Here is a 23318-nt window from a genome sequence, read left to right as displayed (position 1 = left end):
GAACTGGTTATTAGCAACCATGTCAATGAGTTCTTGAGCTTCTGCAGGTGTTTTCTTTAGGTGAATGGATCCACCTGCAGAAGTATCCAATGACATCTTTGCCAATTCAGACAAACCATCATAGAAGATATCCAGGATGGTCCATTCTGAAAGCATGTCAGTAGGACACTTTTTGGTCAGTCCTTTGTATCTCTCCCAAACTTCATAGAGGGATTCACCTTCTTTCTGTCTGAAGGTCTGAACGTCCACTCTTAGTTTACTAGGCTTTTGAGGAGGAAAGAACTTGGCTAAGAAAGCCTTGACCAGCTTATCCCAAGAGTTCACGCTATCCTTAGGTTGAGAGTCCAACCATACTCTAGCTTTGTCTCTTATAGCAAAAGGGAAAAGCATGAGCTTGTAGACTTCAGGATCTACTCCGTTAGTCTTAACAGTATCACAGATCTGCAAGAATTCAGTTAAGAACTAAAAAGGATCTTCAGATGGAAGTCCATGAAACTTGCAGTTCTGCTGCATCAGAGAAACTAGCTGAGGTTTCAGCTCAAAATTGTTTGCTCAAATGGTAGGAATGGAGATGCTTCTTCCATGTAAATTGGAATTAGGTGCAGTAAAGTCACCAAGCATCCTCCTTGCATTATTGTTGTTGGGTTCGGCTGCCATCTCCTTTACTTGTTCGAAATTTTCAATAAGGTTGTCTCTGAATTGTTGTAATTTAGCTTCTCTTAGTTTCCTCTTCAGAGTCATTTCAGGTTCTGGATCAGCTTCAACAAGAATGCCTTTTTTCTTGTTCCTGCTCATAAGAAAGAGAAGAAAACAAGAAAAGAAGAGGAATCCTCTATGTCACAGTAAAAAGGTTCCTTATTGTTAGTAGAAGAAGCGAAAAATTCGAACACAGATGGAAGAGGGGGTTCGAATTTGGTGAGTGATGTGAGGAAGAGATGTTAGTAGATGAATAAATAAATAGAATAGGATGAGAGAGAAGGAGAATTTTCGAAAATTATTTTTGAAAAAGAGTTAGTGATTTTCGAAAATAGTTTTTTTTTTTTTTGAAAAATGTTAATAATTTTCGAAAATTAAGATTTAAAAATTGAAATAATTAGTTAATTAAAAAGAAATTTTGAAAAAAGGGGGGAGATATTTTCGAAAATTAGAGAGAGAGAGTTAGTTAGGTAGTTTTGAAAAAGATAAGAAACAAACAAAAAGTTAGTTAGTTGGTTGAAACAAATTTTGAAAAGATAAAGAGTTCGGAAGTTAGAGAAGATATTTTGAAATCAAGTTTTTGAAAAAGATATGATAAGAAGATATTTTGAAAAGATATGATTGAAATTAGTTTTTTGAAAAAGATTTGATTTTTTTAAAATCACAATTAATGACTTGATTCACAAGAAATCACAAGATATGATTCTAGAACTCAAAGTTTGATTCTTTCTTAACAATTAAGTAACAAACTTGAAATTTTTGAATCAAAACATTAATTGATTATGTTATTTTCGAAAATTTGATATAAAAATAAGAAAAAGATTTTTGAAAAATATGTTTGGAATTTTCGAAAATAACTAAGAAATTTGAAAAAGATTTGACTTTTGAAAAAGATTTTGAAAAAGGTGAGATTTTTAAATTGAAAATTTGATTTGACTCCTAAAAACAACTAGATTTTAAAATTTTTTTAAAAAGTCAAATCTAATTTTCGAAATTTTGAGAGAGAAAAAGGGAAAGATATTTTTTTGATTTTTGAATTTTTAATGAAGAGAGAGAAAAACAAGAAAAATGATGCAATGCATGAAAGTTATGGATCAAAACAATGAATGCATGCAAGAATGCTATGAATGTCAAGATGAACACCAAGAACACTATGAAGATCATGATGAACATCAAGAACACATTTTTGAAAAATTTTTTAATGCAAAGAAAACATGCAAATGCAAAGATCAAACAAGAAGACTTACCAAGAACAACTTGAAGATCATGAAGAACACTATGAATGCATGATTTTTTCGAAAAATGCAAGATGCACATGCAATTGACACCAAACTTATAACATGACTCAAGACTCAAACAAGAAACACAAAAATATTTTTGATTTTTATGATTTTATGATTTTTTTTGTATCTTTTTTTTTTCGAAAAAAAACATTTTGAAAAAGAAAAATAAGGATTCCAAAATTTTTAATATGAATTCCAGGAATCTTGCCATGTTAGTCTAAAGCTCCAATCAAAGGGTCAGGCATGGCTTAATAGCCAGCCAAGCTTTAGTATGTAACTCAGACATGACACATCTAACATGCCCTACAGTCGTGGCTTTACAGCCAACCAGGCTTCAACATGCTTTATGAAACACTAGAATTCATTCTTAAAAATTCTGAAGAAAAATATATTTTTTTTGAAAACATTTTTATATTTTTTTTTTCGAAAACAAAGGAGAAAAATTTTTGAAAGATTTTTGAAAAATTTTTGAAAACAAAACAAAAAGAAAATTACCTAATCTGAGCAACAAGATGAACCGTCATTTGTCCAAACTCGAACAATCCCCGGCAACGGCACCAAAAACTTGGTGCGCAGAAATTGTGATTACACTTTGATTATGTAAAATTCATCGCTCTTTCTTTCCCTGGTAATGGCGCCAAAAACATGATGCCAATACCATGGTTCACAACTTCGCACAACTAACCAGCAAGTGCACTGGGTCGTCCAAGTAATACCTTACGTGAGTAAGGGTCGAATCCCACGGAGATTGTTGGTACAAAGCAAGCTATGGTCACCTTGTAAATCTCAGTCAGGCGGATATAAAATAGTAATGGGGTTTTCGAAAATAATTAATAAAATAATGATAGAAATACTTATGTAAATCGTTGGTGAGAATTTCAGATAAGCGAATAGAGATGCTTTCCTTCCTCTGAACCTCTGCTTTCCTGCTACCTTCATCCAATTAGTCTTACTCCTTTCCATGGCTGGCTTTATGTAATGCATCACCATTGTCAATGGCTACTTTCGGTCTTCTCTCGGGAAAATGATCCAAATGCCCTGTCACGGCATGGCTAATCGTCTGGAGGCATCACCCTTGTCAATGGTTACATCCTATCCTTTCAGTGAATATGGTCAACGCACCCTGTCACGGCACGGCTATTCATCTGTCGGTTCTCGATCATGCTGGAATAGGATTTACTATCCTTTTGCTTCTGTCACTATGCCCAGCAATCGCGAGTTTGAAGCTCGTCACAGTCATTCAATCATTGAATCCTACTCGGAATACCACAGACAAGGTTTAGACTTTCCGGATTCTCTTGTATGCCGCCATCATTCTAGCTTGCACCACGAAGATCCCAATATCTCGGACTCGGTCCCCTGTATTAGTAATCTAAGAGATACTCATTCAGTCTAATGTAGAACGGAAGTGGTTGTCAGGCACGTGTTCATAGGGAATGATGATGATTGTCACGTTCATCACATTCAGGTTGAAGTGTGAATGAATATCTTAGAAGTGGAATAAGTTGAATTGAATAGAAAACAGTAGTACTTTGCATTAATCCTTGAGGAACAGCAGAGCTCCGCACCTTAATCTATGGAGTGCAGAAACTCTACTGTTGAAAATACATAAGTGATAATGGAGTTCATTGGTCTCGGCCCCAGAGGGGAACCGGAGTAACCAAGACTAAGAATACAATGATAAAAAGTTCTATTTATAATAAACTAGTCACTAGGGTTTACAGAAGTAAGTAATTGATGCATAAATCCACTTCCGGGCCCCACTTGGTGTGTGCTTGGGCTGAGCTTGAGTGTTACACGTGTAGAGGTCATTCCTGGAGTTGAACGCCAGTTTTTGTGCCAGTTTGGGCGTTGAACTCCACTTTGCAACTTGTTTCTAGCGCTGGACGCCAGAATTGGGCAGAGAGCTGGCGTTGAACGCCAGTTTGCATCATCTAAACTTGGGCAAAGTATGGACTATTATATATTTCTGGAAAGCCCTGGATGTCTACTTTTCAACGCAATTGGAAGCGCGCCATTGCGAGTTCTTTAGCTCCAGAAAATTCACTTTGAGTGCAGGGAGGTCAGAATCTAACAACATTAGCAGTCCTTCTTCAACCTCTGAATCTGATTTTTGCTCAAGTCCCTCAATTTCAGCCAGAAAATACCTGAAATCACAGAAAAACACACAAACTCATAGTAAAGTCCAGAAATGTGAATTTAACATAAAAACTAATGAAAACATCCCTAAAAGTAACTAGATTCTACTAAAAACATACTAAAAACAATGCCAAAAAGCGTATAAATTATCCGCTCATCAGCCATCTATGTTACTCAGCTGGAGCTTTCATAGAAGGAGACATTTCCATTGAGGAAGAGAAGCCCATCACTAAGAAAAGGATGGAGCAAGCAAGAGAGCCCATTCATGGAGCTCAAGAGGATCAGGAAGCTCATCACCATGAGATCCCGGAGATGCCTCAAATGCATTTTCCTCCACAAAACTATTTGGAGCAAATCAACGCCTCCCTAGGAGAATTAAGTTCCAACATGGGACAACTAAGGGTGGAACATCAAGAGCACTCCATCATCCTTCATGAAATTAGAGAAGATCAAAAAGCAATGAGGGAGGAGCAACAAAGACAAGGAAGAGACATAGAAGAGCTCAAGGACATCATTGGTTCCTCAAGAAGGAAACGCCACCATCACTAAGGTGGACTCATTCCTTGTTCTTATATTCTCTGTTTTTCGTTTTCTATGATAAGTGCTTATCTAAGTTTGTGTCTTATTACATGATCATTATTATTTAGTAACTATGCCTTAAAGTAGTGAATATGAATCCATCACTTCTCTTAAATGAAAACTATTTTAATTCAAAAGAACGAGAAGTACATGAGTTTCGAATTTATCCTTGAACTTAGTTTAATTATATTGATGTGGTGACAATGCTTCTTGTTTTCTGAATGAATGCTTGAACAACGCATATGTCTTTTGAAGTTGTTGTTTAAGAATGTTAAATATGTTGGCTCTTGAAAGAATGATGACAAGGAGACATGTTATTTGATAATCTGAAAAATCATAAAAATGATTCTTGAAGCAAGAAAAAGCAGTAAAGAACAAAGCTTGCAGAAAAAAAAAGAGAAAAAAAATAGCGAAAAAAAATAGAAAGAAAAAGAAAAAGCAAGCAGAAAAAGCCAAAAGCTCTTAAAACCAAGAGGCAAGAGCAAAAAGCCATTAACCCTTAAAACCAAAAGGCAAGGGTAAATAAAAAGGATCCCAAGGCTTTGAGCATCAGTGGATAGGAGGGCCTAAAAGAATAAAATCCTGGCCTAAGCGGCTAAACCAAGCTGTCCCTAACCATGTGCTTGTGGCGTGAAGGTGTCAAGTGAAAACTTGAGACTGAGCGGTTAAAGTCAAGGTCCAAAGCAAAAAAAAAGAGTGTGCTTAAGAACCCTGGACACCTCTAATTAGGGACTTTATCAAAGCTGAGTCACAATCTGAAAAGGTTCACCCAATTATGTGTCTGTGGCATTTTTGTATCCGGTGGTAATACTGGAAAACAAAGTTCTTAGGGCCACGGCCAAGACTCATAAAATAGTTGTGTTCAAGAATCATCATACTGAACTAGGAGAATCAATAACACTATCTGAACTCTGAGTTCCTATAGATGCCAATCATTCTAAACTTCAATGGATAAAGTGAGATGCCAAAACTATTCAAGAGGCAAAAAGCTACAAGTCCCGCTCATTTAATTGGAGCTATGTTTCATTGATAGTTTGGAATTTATAGTATATTCTCTTCTTTTTATCCTATTTGATTTTCAGTTGCTTGGGGACAAGCAACAATTTAAGTTTGGTGTTGTGATGAGCGGATAATTTATACGCTTTTTGGCATTGTTTTTAGTAGAATCTAGTTACATTTAGGGATGTTTTATTAGTTTTTATGTTAAATTCACATTTCTGGAATTTACTATGAGTTTGTGTGTTTTTTTGTGATTTCAGGTATTTTCTGGCTGAAATTGAGGGACTTGAGCAAAAATCAGATTCAGAAGTTGAAGAAGGATTGCTGATGCTGTTGGATTCTGACCTTCCTGCACTCAAAGTGGATTTTCTAGAGCTAAAGAACTCAAAATGGCGCGCTTCCAATTGCGTTGGAAGGTAGACATCCAGGGCTTTCCAGAAATATATAATAGTTCATACTTTGAACGAGTTTAGATGACGTAAAAGGCCGTTGAACGCCAGTTCTACGCTGCTGTCTGGAGTTAAACGCCAGAAATAAGTCACAAACCAGAGTTGAACGCCAGAAATACGTTACAACCTGGCGTTCAACTCCAGAAAGAGCCTCTGCACGTGTAACATTCAAGCTCAGCCCAAGCACACACCAAGTGGGCCCCGGAAGTGGATTTATGCATCAATTACTTACTTCTGTAAACCCTAGTAGCTAGTTTATTATAAATAGGACTTTTTACTATTGTATTAGAGATCTTTGGAACATCTTTGGTCGTCTGGTTCTTAGATCAGAGGGGCTGGCCATTCGGCCATGCCTGGACCTTTCACTTATGTATTTTCAACGGTAGAGTTTCTACACTCCATAGATTAAGGTGTGGAGCTCTGCTGTTCCTCAAAGATTAATGCAAAGTACTACTATTTTTCTATTCAATTCAACTTATTCCGCTTCTAAGATATTCATTCGCACTTCAACCTGAATGTGATGAACGTGACAATCATCATCATTCCTTATGAATGCGTGCCTGACAACCACTTCCGTTCTACCTTAGATTGAATGAGTATCTCTTAGATCTCTTAATCAGAATCTTCATGGTGTAAGCTAGAATGATGGCGGCATTCATGAGAATCCGGAAAGTCTAAACCTTGTCTGTGGTATTCCGAGTAGGATTCAGGGATTGAATGACTGTGACGAGCTTCAAACTCGCGAGTACTGGGCGTAGTGACAGATGTAAAAGGAGGGTGAATCCTATTCCAGTATGATCGAGAACCTCAGATGATTAGCCGTTATGTGACAGAGCATTTGGACCATTTTCACAAGAGGATAGGATGCAGCCATTGGCAAGGGTGACGCCTCCACATGATTAGCCATGCAGTGACAGCGCATCGGACCATTTTTCAGAGAGGATCAAAAGTAGCCATTGACAATGGTGATGTCCTTAAATAAAGCCAGCCATAGAAAGGAGTAAGACTGATTGGATGAAGACAACAGGAAAGCAGAGGTTTAGAGGGATGAAAGCATCTCCATGCATTTTTCTGAAATTCTTACCAAGGAATTACATAAGTATTTCTATCCCTATATTATTATTAATATTCGAAAACTCCATAACCATTCTATATCAGCCTGACTGAGATTTACAAGATGACCATAGCTTGCTTCATACCAACAATCTCCGTGGGATCGACCCTTACTCGCGTAAGGTTTATTACTTGGACGACCCAGTGCACTTGCTGGTTAGTTGTGCGAAGTTGTGATAAAAAGTTGAGATTACAATTGAGCATACCATGTTGATGGTGCCATTGATGATCACAATTTCGTGCACCAGTACCATAGTGCAGCACATTGTGTTTTAGCCTTCACTCTCAGTGCAGAGCTTTACAGAGCCCCCAGACACCAATTCTAAGTTTGGTGTTAGACAACCATCATCAAGCACTGAGAAAGAAGGTACTAAGAACAAGGTACCTACAGGCTGAAGGGACAAAAAAATCCCTACTGAAGGACTCTCATCTGGCATGAGAGTTGTCTTCACCAAAAGTCCAGTCCTTCCATACACAGTGAGTAGAATCCTGTCTCTAGAGCATGTGGAGCTTATCCATGAGAGCACAGGACATAAATTTACTATAAGGGGTGAAATTTTGAGCCCTTATCTATCTTCGTAATGGAGCTGTCCATTAAGTTAATGACGGTAAAGAAGCGCTTGTTGGGAGACAACCCAACCATAGTTAGAGTAATGTTGTTTTTGTTATTCTCATTTGATTTGTTTTAGTTTATTCTCTTTCATTTTTCTCTTACTTTTTGATGTTTGTGATCATGTGCAGCACTTAGAACAGTGACAAAAACACTCAGAACTAAAAAACAGAACAAGCTGGGGAGAATCTCCTCTGGGCGTTGAAGTGGCGAAAATTGGCGAGTTAAGAATTGTTATAAGATATGCGTTGCAAGTATAGTTCTCAACCAACCAGAAATCTGCCTATCAATTTAGAAGGGTTGTCACAAAAATTAAAATTAAAATACTGGGAGTATGAATCCCAGGTCGTCTCCCAACGAGTTGCAGAAAGCTGTGCTGTTTTATTAATCAGATGTTTTCAAAAAATGGTTTGAGTTGAATAATAAGAAATTAAATTAGAGAATTTATGTAATTTTAAATGAAAGCCTTGGCTGGGAGTAGATTAGTTGGAATCCCTATTCTTGTTGGAGTACTCTCAAGATTAATTGATAATCGAGGGTTATTCTGTTTAGTTATCCCTTACTAGGTAAGGGAAAGTCAAACAAGTTGGAATGCTATTTCTATTCACAAGTCCCAATCCGCTTACTTGGAAGGATTGGTGTCAGTGACCAGAGAGCAATCCAACAATAAACCTAATTACAATTTTTCTTTTAAGCATTCCAACTCAAGGTCTTCCTTTTAATCAACTCCCATCCAAGTTATGGAACTACTCGCTCATTGTGAATGTAGAACTCATAACATAGGAAAAGGAATTAAAGAAAGACATGATAAATAACAATCAAAGAAATTAATTAAAAATAAAAGTAATTTCTGTATTAATAAATTCTAAAATAACCCAATAGTAAAATTGAGTAAATTAAGGACATGGAAGAGTAAGAGACAAGAAAAGAGAACGAACTAGAATGACGAAGTCTTGCTGAGGCAATAACTCTTCTCAATATCCCAATGCAAAAACAATAATAATTGAAATCCTAAGAACTATGAATGTGTAGAGAGAAAAACCTAGAGAAGGAGTAAAACTAGATCTAAAAACTAAAACTGTGTAGAATGAATTGTTCTCCCTCATTTCTGCATGTTCCCTGGCTCTAGTCTGCTTTTCTGGGCCGAAAACTGGGTCAAAACAGGGCCCAAAATCGCCCCCAGTGAATTCTGCAGATTATGCAGATCGCACATGTCACGCGATTGCGTCATTCATGCGGACACGTCATTCAGCGTTTGCTTTGCCGCGCGTGCGCGTCGTCCACGCCTTCGCGTCACTGATGCAGTTTCCAATCCGCGCGGTCGCGTGAGGCTTGCGTCCGCGTCACTGCAATTTTCTCTATATCGCGCGGTTACGTGAGCCATGCGTCCGCGTCACTTCTCGCTGGTCATCTCCTCAATTTCTTGTGTTCCTTCCATTTTTGCAAGCTTCCTTTCCAATCTCCAACCCATTCATGCCATATAAAGCCTGAAACACTTAACACACGAATCACGGCATCGAAAGGAATAAAGGAGAATTAAAATACATAATTAAAAGTCTCTAAGAAGCAAGTTTTCAACCATAAAGCATTTTTAGGAAGGAATTATAAATGCATGCTTATTTAATGAATAAGTGCATAAAGAGTTGATAAAACCACACAATTAAACACAATATAAACCATAAATTAATGGTTTATCAACCTCTCCACACTTAAACATTAGCGTTTCCTCATGCTTAGTTGGAGGAGATAAAATAAATGAGTAGGAACATGTAAAACTCATGCAATGCAATGCAACCTATATATGTGAATGCAACTATATGATTATTGTCCTCTTGATCAAAAGTAAATAAGCTCTTCAAAACAATTACAAATCAAATTCTACTAATTCAATTCTTATACAGTAAGAACAGATAAAAGTGCAAGAAGATAGCTCATGAAAGCAGGGAACACAGAAATTCAAGCATTAAACCCTCACTGATGATGTATGTACACTCTAGTCTCTTTAGTGTATAGGGTAATCACTCTATCCTTCTCTAATCATGCTCTCTAATTTTTGTTCTTCTCCTAACCACTCAACAACATTTAATATACCAATGCAAACATCATGAGGTCTTTTCAAGGTTGTAATGGGGCCAAGGTAAGGGTCAGGATACATATATGGCTAAGTAAGCTTATAAATTGAATCTTTAGTTAACCCAAGCTTTAACCTAACCTATATATATTCTATATAACTTTAGAATTCATACCTAGCTACCCAGAAATTTCTTTTTCACCTTCCATACTCATGTATCAACTTTTTATTTTAATTTTATCATATATGCATTGATTCTTGAATTTGAATTTAGCATTGGGGTAATTTTTTTCCCTTATTTATTTATTGAATATATATATATATATATATATATATATATATATATATATATATATATAATAAACATAAAAATAAACATAGCTTATCAATGCACATAGATTTTTAATTCTTATAGTTTCACATGAGTAGGTATCCAAATTCCCATTGTATTATCATGACACATTCCCTTATTATCTTTTGTTCCCACAATTTTCCATACTTAATTTAGCACACACAATTCTATCTTAAGCTAACCAAAGATTCAATTTGGGATATATAATTGTTTTTCCGCTTAAGGCTAGTAATGTGGTAAAATATAGAACAAATGGGATTTAAAGGCTCAAAGTGGTTAACAAAGGTAATTGAAAGGGTAGGCTTAATTTGGATAAGTTAGTTTAAACAAATAATGGCATCAATCATATGCAAACATATAAGTATATTAAACATTGGACATATACGATGAAACAAAATATAGATTACAATCATAGAGAAGTAAACACACAAGAATAAAATAATTATGGTTAAATAATGTAACCATGCATAAAGGCTCAAATCTCACAGGTTGTGTGTTCTTTAGCTCAAAAATCATGTTCCAAATACAACTTCAAGCAAATTTAACATAAAAGTTTTAATTAAAATTAGTGAAATTTTGTTCCAAAGATAGCGTCTTAGAAGAAACTTATTGTCTTTTCAATCAAGTAGAACATGCATGCAACTAATCTATTACTATGTAATTTATCCTATTCTACAAAAGAAAAATCTAACTATATATCCTAATTTATTGGTGTTAGGGAAGAGAAATTACCTCCGGAAGTCAGGTACTGACCGACCTCCCCACACTTAAGGCTTTGCACCGTCCTCGGTGCCATTTTTCAGGAACAAAGGTGGGCTGGTAGCAGTATCTCCACAGTCGGGGCCATCATGGCTCCCTGTGCTGGTAAAGGAAGTGGGGTTCGGGGTGTCTGAGTCCTTGAATTTTCCCATAATCAGCTCCTTAAGGTATGTGAATCGGTGCTTGTTACGGCACTCTCTCATCTTAGCTTTCTGTTCCTGCCGATCCAACTTTTTAAGTATCTGATGGAGCAGTTGGTTTGTTGTAAGGGCTTGTGCTGCTGATAGAATGATGTCCTCAGCCGGTTCAGTAGGCTGGCTAGTAGTGGCTGCTGGGAGTCTAATATATTTCCCGTTAGGGACGTATTGATCATCCCGTGGAAGCATGGCTTTGGTGTCCCCAGCTCTGTAGGAGACTCCGGCGGCTGAGACAAGATCTGAGACCAAGGTGGGGAAAGATAAGTTGCCCACAATTTGTACATGTCCCATGGCATTCCGGTTGTGTCTTGGTAGGTTCAGAGGCTGGTCTGTAAGGATACACCATAGTAAAACGGCCATGTCTGCAGTGAAGGAGGATTCGTGAGTGCTCGGAAAGACGTAATGGGACATGATTTGTGACCATACGCGAGCCTCCAAGGTAAGTGCTGAAGCCGATATTCCCTTAGGACGGGAACGGTGGTATCCGTAGATCCATAGATCCATCTGCTGCCAGGAAGTGCGATAACTCTGAGAACGGCATCCCAATCAAATTGGTACATTTGGTGCTTGAGTGCGGCTTCTTGAAAGGCGTCCAATCCTTCTGGAGCAGGGGGAAGATCTAGAGCTTATTGAATGGCCTCTTCTGTAATGGGGACTTGCTTCTGACATACATAGATAGACTGCAGGGTTGGCAGGTGGAAATTAGAGTAGAACTCAACTACCCAAGAAAGATTAGCCTGCCTTGGCTGTCTCTGGAGGAAACCCCATTATCTTCGTTCAATTTGTGGCTCAACAAAGGTAGCAATATTGGGCGGGAGGATAAGAAGGTATTCATTGTTGTAGCTCCGTTCTGCCAGGATAGGGAACATTTGCTCACAGTAGCGATTGTGAAATCGCGCAGTGTCCTTTGCAGGGAAAGCTTTCTCTTTATCATCAACCTTTATAATCCTCTTAATTCTTTTTGTTGAGGGCTTGACTGCAGTTAAAGAAGGTTCTGCCACTAATGCTCTTTTTGTTCCTCTTCTTGCTGGTGGTTTGGGAGTAGCTTTCTCTTTTCTTTTCTTGGTGGCCATCCTGAAAAGGGGAAGAGAAATTAACTTAAATTCAAAGAGATAGAGCAAGGAAGGGGATGGTATAAGTGATAAACAATGCACAGTAAAGAAGATGTCGTTAACACATGGTCATGACTACATCTGAAAAGTTCACCAATGGAAATATGGCAAGTGCATTTGAGGATAATTAAATGCAAGGTGTTTATTGGCATGCAGGAAAAGGCATAAGTAACATAGATGAAGCATTTAATTAATCGAATGTGTTATCACTCGTAACAAACTAGCCATCACGTTTGTATTGACAATTAAATTCAATTAATACAATAGTAAAGGGAATTTGTGAAAAGCAAGCATTGGATAGTAGAATAGAATAACGTAGAAAGATGCATAATGCCATATGGGTATTTTCACAAACACATAGCATGCATGGTAAATAAGCTATTGAAAATAATAATTTGAACATGCAAGCAACCCCTTAAAAAAAATAATATATAATTGCCAAACAATTTTGCAACAATCCACAAGAATATAATGAGAAATAATGACTCAAATAAATTCTAACACCAATTAAAAGAAAGAAAGAAAAAGAAAAAAAATGGATAATGAAAGTAAAAAGAAAATAAGAAAACATAAAAATAAAAAAAAAAAGAATCATAAAAAAGTAAGGAAGGAAGAAGAAAAGAAAAACCTTGTTAATGGTGGTGAGAAAGTAGAAAGTGAGAAAGAAGGAAGAGGGAAAAAGGAAGAAATAAGGAAGGAGAAGAGAAAATAGGATTTGGGGGAAAAGAAAGATAAGATATTTGGCAATTTAGGGTAAGCTGTGCGGCGCAAGCGACGCGGACGCGTGGGTGACGCGTTCGCGCGACTTGCGCTTTAAGTTAATCGACGCAGTCGCGTCGGTCACGTGGACGTGTCACTCGTTTTATGCTACTGGCGCGAGGACAGCCTCGCGCTCGCACAACTCTCTGTTCAAAATCTTATTTTGACAAATTTTGGGTGACGCGATCGCGTGGTCGACGCGGTTGCGTGAGTGGCCAATATGGGGATATGACGCAGATGCGTGAGCCATACGTCCGCGTGGTAAGCCTATGCGTCCAGCACCAGTCTAGCACCACTCCAGCATAACTTTCGGCTATGCACACTTTTGACGTCGATTTTCATGTCACGCGGCCGCGTGGGTGACGCGGATGCGTCGGCGACGCGGTCGCGTGGGATGATTTGTGCCAAAGGCATGCCTCCAGCCACACTCCTACGTGACTTTCTGTTCGCTTTCTTATTCTTTCTGAGCCACCTGCGACGCGGACGCGTCATTGAGGCAGTCGCGTCGCGTGAAATTTTTTTTTTAAATAAAAGTATGCAAATGTAGATGCAGACTAAATATACTAATAAAGAGAAGATTTATTGAATAAGAAAACTAATAATAAAGAAAAGAACGATCATACCATGGTGTGTTTTTTCCCACCTAGCACTTTGCTTAACGTCCGTAAGTTGGACGCTCCACTAGCTCAGTCTTCGGCTATGTATGGATCTTCCAAGAGGAAGATCTCGAGCTCCTTATTTTTCTTCATCTTCTCGCCATGGTACAGCTTTAAACGATGTCCATTAACTTTGATGCGTTCAGAGCTTGAAGGATGACTTAGGTGAAAAACTCCGTACGGTTCGGCCTTCTCTACTCTGTATGGACCTTCCCATCTTGATCTCAACTTGCCTGACATGAGCCTCAGTCGAGATTTGTAAAGGAGGACTAAGTCCCTTGGTTGGAACTCTTTCCTCTTGATGTGCTGATCATGTACAGCTTTCATCTTCTCATTGAATAGCCTTGTGTTCTCATACGCCTCTAGGCGAAGGCTTTCTAATTCTTGTAGTTGCAATTTCCTTTCAGCTCCGGCTTTCTCAAATCCCATGTTGCACTCCTTTACTGCCCAAAAGGCTTTGTGCTCTACTTCAACTGGAAGATGACAGGCTTTTCCATAAACTAAGCGGAAAGGACTCATCCCAATGGGTGTCTTGTATGCTGTTCTGTATGCCCAGAGTGCATCTTGTAGCCTGGTGCTCCAGTCTCTTCTATGAGGTTTGACTATCTTCTACAAGATACGCTTTATCTCTCTGTTTGACACCTCGGCTTGTCCATTAGTCTGAGGATGGTAGGCTGTTGCAATCTTATGAATTATCCCATGCTTCTTCATTAATCATGTTAGTCTCCTGTTACAAAAATGGGTGCCTTGATCGCTCACGATTGCTCGTGGTGATCCAAAGCGACAGATAACGTGGTTTCTCACAAAGGAAAGAATAGTGTTAGCATCATCAGTGCGGGTGGGAATTGCTTCCGCCCATTTGGAAACGTAATCTACAGCTAACAATATATAAAAATAACCATTAGAATTTGGAAATGGACCCATGAAGTCAATGTCCCAAACATCAAAAATTTCACAGAAAAGCATAATTTTTTGAGGCATCTCATCCTTCTTGGATATATTACCAAATTTTTGGCATGGGAAACAAGATCTACAAAATTCAGCAGTGTCTCTAAAAAGAGTAAGCCACCAGAATCCACAGTCTAAGATTTTTCTAGCCGTTCTTTGAGGGCCAAAATGTCCTCCACTCTCAGACGAGTGGAAGGCCTCTAAGATGGACTGGAATTCTGATTAACGCACACACCGTCTAATTACCTGATCAGCGCCACATCTCCATAAATATGGGTCATCCCATATATAATATTTAGACTCGCTTTTCAGCTTGTCTCTTTGATGCTTAGTAAAGTTTGGAGGAAAGGTGCGGCTAACTAGATAATTAGCTACAGGTGTATACCAAGGGACTACCTGGGATACAGCTTGCAGGTTATCAAATGGGAAATTATCAGCTATAGGAGTGGAGTCATCTTTAATGTGCTCAAGGCAACTCAAGTGGTCTGCCACTAAATTCTGGTTACCACTTCTATCCTTAATTTCTAAATCAAATTCTTGTAGTAGCAGTATCCAACGTATAAGCCTTGGTTTGGATTCATTTTTAGCTAATAAATACTTTAGAGCTGCGTGGTCTGAATACACTACTACTTTCGTACCAAGTAAATAGGCTCGGAATTTATCCAGAGCAAAAACAACAGCAAGAAGCTCTTTCTCAGTAGTAGTGTAATTAGACTGAGCGGCATCTAAAGTTTTTGACGCATAAGCTATAACAAAGGGGTCCTTACCTTCACGCTGAGCCAGTGCTGCTCCTACTGCATGGTTGGAAGCATCGCACATTATTTCAAATGGCTGGCTCCAGTCCAATCCTCTCACAATTAGAGCTTGAGTCAGGGCGGTTTTCAGCTTATCAAACACTTGTTTGCAATTCTCACTGAACTCGAACACAATATCTTTCTGCAGTAGTCTGGATAAGGGAAGTGCTACCTTACTGAAGTCCTTAATGAATCTTCTGTAAAAACCTGCATGGCCAAGGAACGAACAGACTTCCCTCACAGAAGAGGGGTAAGGTAAACTCGAAATAACATCTACCTTTGCTGGATCTACAGAAATGCCAGTATTTGACACGACATGTCCTAGTACAATCCCTTCTTTAACCATAAAGTGACATTTTTTAAAATTCAATACAAGGTTTGTACTGACACATCTATCTAATACTCTAGATAATCCATCTAAGCAAAGCCTAAAGGAATCACCGTATACACTAAAATCATCCATAAGAACCTCCATACAGTCCTCAATAAGATCAGAGAAAAGACTCATCATGCACCTTTGGAAAGTAGCTGGTGCATTGCACAAGCCAAAGGGCATTCTCTTGTAAGCATAAGTCCCAAAAGGACATGTAAAAGTGGTCTTTTTCTGATCTTCAGGAGCTATATGAATCTGAAAATAGCCTGTGTAACCATCTAAAAAATAATAATGTGATTTACCTGACAGGCGATCCAACATTTGATCAATGAATGGAAGAGGATAGTGATCCTTACGAGTGGCCTGGTTGAGGTGTCTGTAGTCAATGCAGACTCTCCAGGCATTCTGAACTCTGGTTGCCATGAGCTCTCCATGCTCATTCTTCATTGTAGTGACTCCAGACTTCTTGGGCACCACTTGTACTGGGCTTACCCATTCACTGTCTGAGATGGGATAGATGATATCTACCTCCAGTAGTCTCGTCACTTCCTTTTTGACAACCTCTAAGATAGTGGGGTTTAGTCTTCTCTGGGGTTGACGAACAGGCTTTGCTCCCTCTTCTAGAAATATTCTATGCTCAAAAACTTGAGGGTTGATGCCTACTATGTCTGCCAAACTCCAACCAATTGCCTTATTGTGCCTCCTCAGCACACTAAGTAGCTGCTCTTCTTGTTGGGAAGTGAGTTCCCTTGTAATGATAACTGGAAACTTCTGCTTGTCTTCAAGGTAAGCATATTTGAGGTGTGGAGGGAGGGGTTTCAATTCTAGCTTCTGCTCATGGTCAGGCTCTGGATTGTCTGGAGCTGGTGACAATGGTAAAGTACTGTCATTTTCCTCTGAGAATGTCTCCACACTTGGACCTTGTCCTATGTACTTCTCTTCAAACTCCTCCTGGTGAACTTCAGCCACGGTTTCATCTATGATGTCACACTGGAGGATAGAATGATCTTCTGGAGGGTGCTTCATAATTCCATTTAGATTGAAGCTTACTACTCGGCCGTCTATTTCAAAAGAGTATGTTCCTGAAAAAGCATCTAATTTGAACTTCGAGGTCTTCAGGAATAGTCTTCCGAGTAGGATTGATGATAGCTTCTCTGAGTCATTTTGGGGCATCTCCAGGATATAAAAATCAATGGGAAATGTGAGTCCCTTAATGCCCACTAATACATCTTCAGCAACTCCAGCCACTGTAATAATGCTTTTATCTGCTAACACAAAACGAGCTGCCGACCTTTTTAAGGGAGGGAGCCCCAAAATATCATATATAGACAAAGGCATTATACTAACACATGCTCCTAAATCACACATGAAGTTAGAAAATATCACGCTGCCAATAGTACAATTAACTATACATGAACCTGGGTCACTACACTTTTCAGGTAAACCTCCCATTAAAGCAGATATGGAACTTCCTAAAGGAATAGTTTCTAATTCATTAATTTTGTCTTTATGTATACATAAATCTTTTAGAAACTTTGCATATTTAGGTACCTGTTGAATAACATCAAAAAGGGGAACAGTTACCTCAAACTTTTTGAATATTTCTACCATTTTGGGATCAGGTTCCAGCTGCTTCTTGGGCTTCCTTGCAAGTTGTGAAAATGGAATATGAGTGGCGTTCTTTGCAGTGTCTGTGCCCTTTGGTTCTTCTTCCTGTGATTGAGCTTCTTCTTTTTCAGCCATGTCCTGAATGTCCTCTTCCTCTTCAACATCTTCTATTTCCACTACCTCTTTAGCTGAGGCGTGTTCTGGTGGGCTTGGCTCCTCCTGATTCCTCTCCTGTAGTGTGGTTCCTGACCTTAGGATGATGGCATTGATGCCACCCTTTGGATTGGGTAATGGTTGAGAGGGAATTCCACTGGAGTTCAAAGGCTGGTTATTGGAGTTATTCATTGATCCAATCTGTGAGACAAGAGCTTGGAAGGTAGAGTTCAGAACATTTAGTGTAGCATAAAGGTTATTTTCCATGGTCTGTTGTCTCCGATCAATAGATTGTAGTAACTCATCATTAGCAGATGAAGAAGCATAAGTAATTTGAGAGGTCTGTTGTTGGGTATTCTATGGCCCTTGGGATTGCCTCAGGTGAGGTGCTCTGTAAGGTTGGTTCTGGTTCTACTGCCTGTTGTTGTTATTATTCCACCTCTGGTTTCCCTGATTATCTCTGTCTCCTCTATTATTATTGTCCCTCCAATTCTGGTTAGAATTGTCCTGCCATCCATGGCTGTAACTGCCACCTTGATTGTACCCTTGATTGTACCCTTTGTTGAAACACTCCCAATATTCATAGAGAGTCTCGGATTCATCCTGAACAATCATGGAGATGTCTTTCCCCAGTTTATCAGTAACTTCAGCTGGAAAGAATTTTTCCAAAAATTCTCTTCTAAGTGTATCCCAGTCGGATACAGTTGCTGCGGGTTGAGTGTAGTACCACTCTCTCGCTTTTCCCTCAAGAGAGAACGGGAAAGCTTTCAGCAAAATAGAAGTTTCATCCGCACCATCGCGCCTGACAGTAGAACAGGCTGCTTGGAAATCTCTCAGGTGCTTGATATGCTCTTGAGCAGGTAAGCCATGAAACTTAGGCATCAAGTTTAGCAGTGCAGTCTTTATTTCAAAGTCTGTAGCCACCGCTGGGTGATGCGCTTGAAATGGTTACATTGTAAAATCAGGGGCTCCAGCCTCCTGGATAGTAACTCTCCTAGGTGCTGCCATGTCACCTACACGTAAATCAACCGAATCAGTAGAACGGGGGCTGGTTTCTTCCTCAAATGACGTTTCAGATCCGCCCTCAGAGAGGACTAACCGACGCCGAGCTTGCTTTATTCGTGAAATAGTTCTTTCCATTTCAGGATCGAATACGGGCAAGCTTGGACCAGGAAGTGAACGCGTCATCTAACGAAAGAAACATGCAGCTCATAGTAGCAAAATAAAATAAAATGCAAAGAAATAAATTCTAATTAATAACTTTAGCATTCTATTGTAACTCCCCGGCAACGGCGCCAAAAATTGACGTGGCGGAAATTGGCGAGTTAAGAATTGTTATAAGATATGCGTTGCAAGTATAGTTCTCAACCAACCAGAAATCTGCCTATCAATTTAGAAGGGTTGTCACAAAAATTAAAATTAAATACTGGCAGTATGAATCCCAGGTCGTCTCCCAACGAGTTGCAGAAAGGTGTGCTATTTTATTAATAAGATGTTTTCAAAAAATGGTTTAAGTTGAATAACAGGAAATTAAATTAGAGAATTTATGTAATTTTAAATGAAAGCCTTGGCTGGGAGTAGATTAGTTGGAAGCCCTATTCTTGTTGGAGTACTCTCAAGATTAATTGATAATCGAGGGTTATTCTGTTTAGTTATCCCTTACTAGGTAAGGGAAAGTCAAACAAGTTGAAATGCTATTTCTATTCACAAGTCCCAATCTGCTTACTTGGAAGGATTGGTGTCAGTGACCAGAGAGCAATCCAACAATAAACCTAATTACAATTTTTCTTTTAAGCATTCCAACTCAAGGTCTTCCTTTTAATCAACTCCCATCCAAGTTATGGAACTACTCGCTCATTGTGAATGTAGAACTCATAACATAGGAAAGGGAATTAAAGAAAGACACGATAAATAATAATCAAAGAAATCAATTAAAAATAAAAGTAATTCCTGTATTAATAAATTCTAAAATAACCCAATAGTAAAATTAAGTAAATTAAGGACATGGAAGAGTAAGAGACAAGTAAAGAAAACGAACTAGAATGACGAAGTCTTGCTGAGGCAATAACTCTTCACAATATCCCAATGCAAAAACAATAATAATTAAAATCCTATGAACTATGAATGTGTAGAGAGAAAAACCTAGAGGAGGAGTAAAACTAGATCTAAAAACTAAATCTGTGTAAAATAAATTGTTCTCCCTCGTTTCTGCATGTTCCCTGGCTCTAGTCTGCTTTTCTGGGCCGAAAACTGGGACAAAACAGGGCCCAAAATTGCCCCCTGCGAATTCTGCAGATTATGCAGATCGCGCATGTCACGCGATCGCGTCATTCATGCGGACGCATCATTCAGCGTTTGCTTTGCCACGCGTGCGCGTCGTCCACGCCTTCGCATCACTGATGCAGTTTCCAATCCGCGCGGTCGCGTGAGCCATGCGTCCATGTCACTGCAATTTTCTCTATATCGTGCGGTCGCGTGAGCCATGCGTCCGCGTCACTTCTCGCTGGTCATCTCCTCAATTTCTTGTGTTCCTTCCATTTTTGCAAGCTTCCTTTCCAATCTCCAAATCATTCATGACCTATAAAGCCTGAAACACTTAACACACAGATCACGGCATCGAATGGAATAAAGGAGAATTAAAATACATAATTAAAAGTCTCTTGGAAGCAAGTTTTCAACCATAAAGCATTTTTAGGAAGGAATTATAAATGCATGCTTATTTAATGAATAAGTGGGTAAAGAGTTGATAAAACCACATAATTAAACACAATATAAACCATAAATTAATGGTTTATCAGGCGTTCAATGCCCCACAGGGAGCAGATGTTGTCATTGAACGCCAGCCAAGGAGCAATGCTTGGTGTTGAACGCCCCATAGGGGGCATTCTGGGCGTCCAACGCCCCAAGAGGAGTAAGGACCTAGCGTTGAACGCTAGGAAGGGAGAGGAAAGCTGGCGTTGAACGCTAGCCAGGGAGTACCCTAGGTGTTCAATGCCCTACAAGGGGCAGCCAGCCCTAACCATTCAACCCCTATGGGCGTTCAACACCCATTCCTAGCATTGAACGCCAGGTAGGGGGCAGGTAGCTTGAGTTTTGTAACCTTCTAAGGACAGTGGATGATGTGAGAATTAACGATGGTTTAGAATTTCACAAAAATATAGAATCTCATTGATAGCATAGTCTAAACTAACAATTAACTCTCACAATCAAAGTTTAAATCCTAAAGATAGTCACAATACAAAACAATTATTATAACTGAGAGTATTTAACTCCTGGGTCGTCTTCCCTAGGGGTTGCAATAAAATGTTCTTATTATTGGCTATGGGGTATTTTTGGGGTTTTGGTTGGAAGAGGCAAGAAAATAAAATGGCAAGTAAATGAAACAAGCATGAAATTAAATGGAAAGCAAGTAAAAGTGATGCAAATGGAAATTGAATGCTAAAAGAGCTCTTGGCAAGAAGTGGGTAATTAGGGCTTGCTATCCTAGTTGTGGACCACAAACAAGGTAATTGTGGAATGGACATTGATGACAAGTCATCTTAGCCTAGTTTCACTAGTCTTTTTCCTTTGTTTTCATTTAGTTTTATGCACTTTCTTGAGCCATAAGTAAGCCAAGTGGGCAGAATTTCATGTTTCCTTTGATTCAATCAATCATGGATAAATTGATGTATTTTCATGAGATTTTGTGCTATAATTGTCATATATTATGAAAGAAAAACAATCTCATGATTTTGAGCATAGCTTTGATACTTTTGATTGATTGATGATAGGTGAAAAAGCTTGGAGGAAGGTTGCAAGAATGGGCTTGAAAAAGAGGGATTCACGTTTGAGCTAACGTTTTCCTCAAACGTTAACTCAAACGTGAGAAGCAGATGAAGAACACCCTGGAGAAGAGCCAACGTTTGCACCAACGTTTGCCTCAAACGTTGAGGCAAACGTTGGTTGAAGAAGAAGCAGGGGAAGGCAACGTTTGCGCCAACGTTTGCCTCAAACGTGAGGTCAAACGTTGGCGCCAAAAAGAATAAAAAAGAGCACTCCTGGGCACGGCAACGTTTGAGCCAATGTTTGCCTCAAACGTGAGGTCAAACGTTGGCTACATTTTGGCAAGAAAGAGCATGGAAGAGCACCCTTGATTGATGGTTTAGATGAGACACGTTTGCGCCAACGTTTGCCTCAAACGTTGGGCCAAACGTTGGGCAAAAAGGTAGCCTGGGAAGAACCACGTTTGAGCTCACGTTTGACCTCAAACGTTGGCTCAAACGTGGATGATAGCAAATGGGCTATCTGCATAATGCCTCACACAAGGGACGTTTAAGTCAACGTTTGCCTCAAACGTTAACTCAAACGTGAATGGTTCATGGCCCGGTTCACAAATGGATTTCTTTCCAACACCAAGAGCAATCAACGGAGGCTACTATCAACCCAATTCCATCAAGACTAAAGGCCCAATTCAAGGCTTAATGATCAATTGAAGAAAGTGTATAAATAGCTTAGGATTTGAAGTTTTAAGGGAGCTTTTTCTTTTTGGGAGCTTTTGGCTTTTTAGAGTTTTCTTTAAGAATTTTCAGAGTATTCACAGTAGAGGGCTTTTGGGTTTTGAGCTATTTGGAGATTCTGAGTCTTGGGGAAGGAGAATTGAATTCTCTTCCTCTTAGTTTTCTTGTTTTCAATTTCATCTACACTCGTCTTGAGTCTTGAGCGTTGAAGAATTGAGGAAATTCTGTCTCAATCTCACCTTGACATCTCTTTGTTTTTCTTACTGCAACTTCTAGAAATTGGACTTGGATTTACATTTCTACATTGCTCTCTTCTTTAATTTGGCATTTGCTCTCTACATTTGGATCTAAGAAGGCATTGAGATCTAGACTTAGTTATCTAGTCTCTTGGGTCCTGAGATCTATTGATTTCCATTTTAATTTCCTTGTTTAATTACTACACCAAGTTTATTTTCCGTTTTAGTTTTGAGATCCAGTTCGACTAATTACATCAACTACTCTTCATTCTGTTAAGTTTTGCTTTTCCCTATTTAATTCCTGCAGATTCAATTCCCATTCCCCTTTTATTTTTCAAGTCATTTATATTTCTTGCACTTTAAGTTTCTGCAACTTACATTACTTGCACTTTAAGATTCAGCTCTTTTTCTTTTTGTTCCCTTTAATTTCCTGCAAATCACCCACTCCCCTTTACATTCTATGCAATTTAATTCCTGTCAACACAATTTCACACAATCAACACTTGTTTGCTTGACTAATTCAACCACTAAACTAAAATTGCTCAATCCTTCAATCCTTGAGGGATCGACCTCACTCCCGGTGAGTTTTGTGTCAGATCGTTTTCCGCACATCAAGTTTTTGGCGCCGTTGCCGGGGATTGAATAGATTGACAATGATTAAGTGAGGTGGTAGTTTAGATCAAGCACTTTTTCTTTAATTTTGACTAACCCACTAACTGTTCGAGACATTGTCTCTACTAACTCTAACTGCACTCAAGTTACAGAGTGCTCTATTTTAGTTTCTGGTTCTATTTGTGTTTCTGATTTTGTGATAGGAGGAAAGAGCGATGAATCCACACCTTTTGATCCTGAAACATTTTGGAGGTTGAGGAAAGAGGCAAGAGATAGAGGGGAGAAATGTTGGGATTCAGAAAATCCCCACTGAGATTTCTCACC

General features: G+C 38.9%; 1 non-coding gene across 1 annotated transcript; it reads left to right on the top strand.

Annotated features, from left to right (window-relative positions):
* Positions 1 to 150: 150 nt before the first annotated feature.
* Positions 151 to 258, top strand: LOC112788037 (small nucleolar RNA R71). Its single transcript, XR_003195417.1, has one exon. It is a non-coding gene; the product is annotated as a small nucleolar RNA R71 (small nucleolar RNA).
* The last annotated feature ends 23060 nt before the right edge of the window (positions 259 to 23318 follow it).

The sequence above is a fragment of the Arachis hypogaea genome, chromosome 20, assembly GCF_003086295.3.
Source record: "Arachis hypogaea cultivar Tifrunner chromosome 20, arahy.Tifrunner.gnm2.J5K5, whole genome shotgun sequence".
In the NCBI taxonomy this organism is placed as follows: Eukaryota; Viridiplantae; Streptophyta; class Magnoliopsida; order Fabales; family Fabaceae; genus Arachis; species Arachis hypogaea.
The sequence above is the reverse complement of the archived record's forward strand: the minus strand, read 5'-3'. Positions and strand labels throughout refer to the sequence as shown.